The 2,951-nt window shown below is 40.9% G+C and overlaps 1 pseudogene; it reads right to left on the minus strand.

Annotated features, from left to right (window-relative positions):
• Window positions 1-1,273: 1,273 nt before the first annotated feature.
• Window positions 1,274-2,439, minus strand: LOC116586353 (annotated as a pseudogene).
• Between the last annotated feature and the right edge of the window lie 512 nt (window positions 2,440-2,951).

Raw genomic sequence — 2,951 nt, forward strand, 5'->3', positions numbered from 1 at the left:
GCTATTTTCCAGCTTGCATTCCCACCAACAGTGTGGGAGGGTTCCCCTTTCTCTACATCCTTGCCATCTGTTGTTTCTTGACTTGTTAATTTTAGCCCTTCTCACCAGTGTGAAGTGGTATCTCACTGTGGTCTTGTTTGTATTTCCCTGAGGCTGAGTGATGTGGAGCATGTGTCATGTGTCTGCTACCATTTGTATGTCTCCTTTGGAGAAATGTCTGTTCATGTCTTCTGTCCATTTCTTGACTGGGTTTTTGTTGTTTGGGTATTGATTTTGTTAAGTTCTTTATAGATTTTAGATAGTAGCCCTTTATCTGATAAGGCATTTGCAAATATATTCTTCTGTACCATGGGTTACCTTTTAGTTTTTTTTACTATTTCTTTTGCTGTGCAAAAACTTTCTATCTTGATGAAGTCCCAATAGTTCATTTTTGCCTTTTTGTTTCCCTTGTCTCTGGAGACATGTCCAGCAAAAAGTTGTTATGACGAAGGTCAAAGAGATTGTTGCCTGTGTTCTCCTCTAGGATTTTGATGGATTCCTGTCTTACATTTAGGTCTTGAATCCATTTGTGTATGGTATAGGAAAGTGGTCCACTTTCATTCTTCTGTGTATGGCTGTCCAGTTTTTCCAACACCATTTGTTAAGGAAAATCTCTTTAACAAAGAAAGTTTTAAGTCAAGGCCTCACTAATTCCTACAGTATCAATAATGCATCTCACTTTTCAAAACTAACTTATTTTTTAAAAGCTTAAGCTTAACTAAAAGATTTATAGTGAAAATAAACTAAAATGAACAAACATGAGAAATGTTCCTCTTTGAATTAGGGATCTAGGACCTTGAGTTTTAAAAAAAAAAAAAAAAAAAAAAAAAAGCACATCTTCCCAATGTATTCATGGTGATGTGGCATAAAAGATCCATTTAATCTATTTAAAACTACTTTAAATCAGATAACATCACTCTGAAGTACACTACCAAAATGTTAATTGAGCAAAGCTGAAAATAGTTTTAGTTTACTCAGTATCAGAAGAACATTTGCATGGGAAAACACCGAAGAGCTAATTTTTAAATAAGATTTCACAAACTTATGGTGCAAAATGGGTCCCACGGCTTCTTCCTCTAGAGTAATAATAACTTTTCACTGCTTGTTGGCTGCTTATGAAAATTTGATCGTAATAATTCAAATGCTCCTATAAAACTATTCATATCCACCCATGCTGTTCTGATTACCACAGCCAGCCCCATAACAGCAACTCACAAACTACCCCTCCAGGCCTCTGTAAGTGGACTGGGCTGACACCCCCATGCCTTACATCATCTGGCTGTTGTATTCCCCATTGCTGACCCCAGTTGTGGAATTCAGGAAAAGGTCAACATATCTGTGTTGCATGTTGGCCCAGTCTTTGGATATAGCTGCCACACACAGCTTCTTTGGGAGTGGCAAACTCAACATCAGCTTTACCTGTCATTCTTCCAACAGGGCTAATCTCAATATAGACCCTCACAGGGTTGAATGGAGAGAAGAAGTTGTAAATGTTGTTTTCTGTAGCTTTTTGTGGCAGCCCTCTCATGTGGACACAGTGTCCAGTAGAACTCTGTACAGAGAAGCCGCTGTCTCCATTATCTGTGGTCATACATGTCCAAGAGATAGTAACTGAGGTCTTTTCCAAATAGATGGGTGGTGAAGCCGTAGCCATCACTGAGGCTGCTGTACTCCTCAGCCCCCATAGCCTGCACTATAAGCACCATACTTCATCCTCTCTAGGCCCACTTGTTTGACAGTGCCAGTATACCTCCTGGCTGTGCCAGAGTGGTCATAAAACCCAGCTGCTGTACAGACATGAACTTCAGAGAGTGATCTGAGAATGACTTAACTCCTTCCTGACTGCTCTTGAACTCTTCAGTATACCTATGCCTTTTTCTCTCCTTCTTTTACCAAGGGTCTTCTCACATAATTCCTGTGAGGCAACCTGCCCAAAGGCTTCCCCTATAATCTTGTCCGTGGGATCCACAGGCAATGTGATCCTCTTTGGCACAATTTCCAACCCCAAGAAAGACTGAAGAATTTCTTCCTTGTTGCATCCTGTTTGGAGTCCTTGAAGTCACACAAAGCCGACATTGGTTGTATAGGCACTGTTTTGACCTCTGTCCTTCAACACTCAGTCCATCTTCGTTCTGTGGGACTTGAACACCTCAGTGTACTGGTATCCCATGCTTTCCTGGTCTTTTTTAAGGGCCATTTTTACATCGCCTTCTGATTCGAGTTCCACAAAAGCCTTACCACTCCGCCTGGCTTCTCTAGAGCCAGTGAAATGAATGCCTGCAGTCCCATCATGAATTGTGTAGTCAGAAAGGAAATTCTCATATCCTTAATAGAACAGGACCAGGGCATGCCACGGAGCTTGACCACAAAACTTATACCTCCCTGGGGACCCAGCGTCATCGACACTTGAGAGGACAGATGTCAAACAAGCTGGGGTGCAGCGTTTTGTAGCTTAAGGAACAACCCGGGGAATAGGGGAGGGAGATTTGTACAGTTAGAAACACTCCTAATAGGTAATGAATTGTACACTGAGGGGAGAAGGACTGATTTCTATTTTCATCAAACAAGCACAGTTTATAGCCAAAGGAGCCCCAATTCCATCTGACACTTAAAAACAGTGGGTTCTGGGGAAAATCCAGGTGCATTCTTTTGTTATTAACCTTCAGCTCCAAGTCTCAAAGCTCCCATTCTTCTTCACATCCAGCACTTCCATTGTCCCTCTAAGTACCTTCTTCTCCAGAAAGACATGGAGCAGTCCAGGATAATTTAATTGACTTGTAGGGGAAGTTTTCCTAACATTGATAAATATTTAAATCAATGTTTGCATGCCATTTTTTTTCACCTTCCATCAAATTAAGTTTGCAATCTCAAGTTTAAATTGACCCTACTGCTGTTCAAAATGTCTTTATGGC

Source organism: Mustela erminea, chromosome 3, assembly GCF_009829155.1.
Source record: "Mustela erminea isolate mMusErm1 chromosome 3, mMusErm1.Pri, whole genome shotgun sequence".
NCBI lineage: Eukaryota > Metazoa > Chordata > Mammalia > Carnivora > Mustelidae > Mustela > Mustela erminea.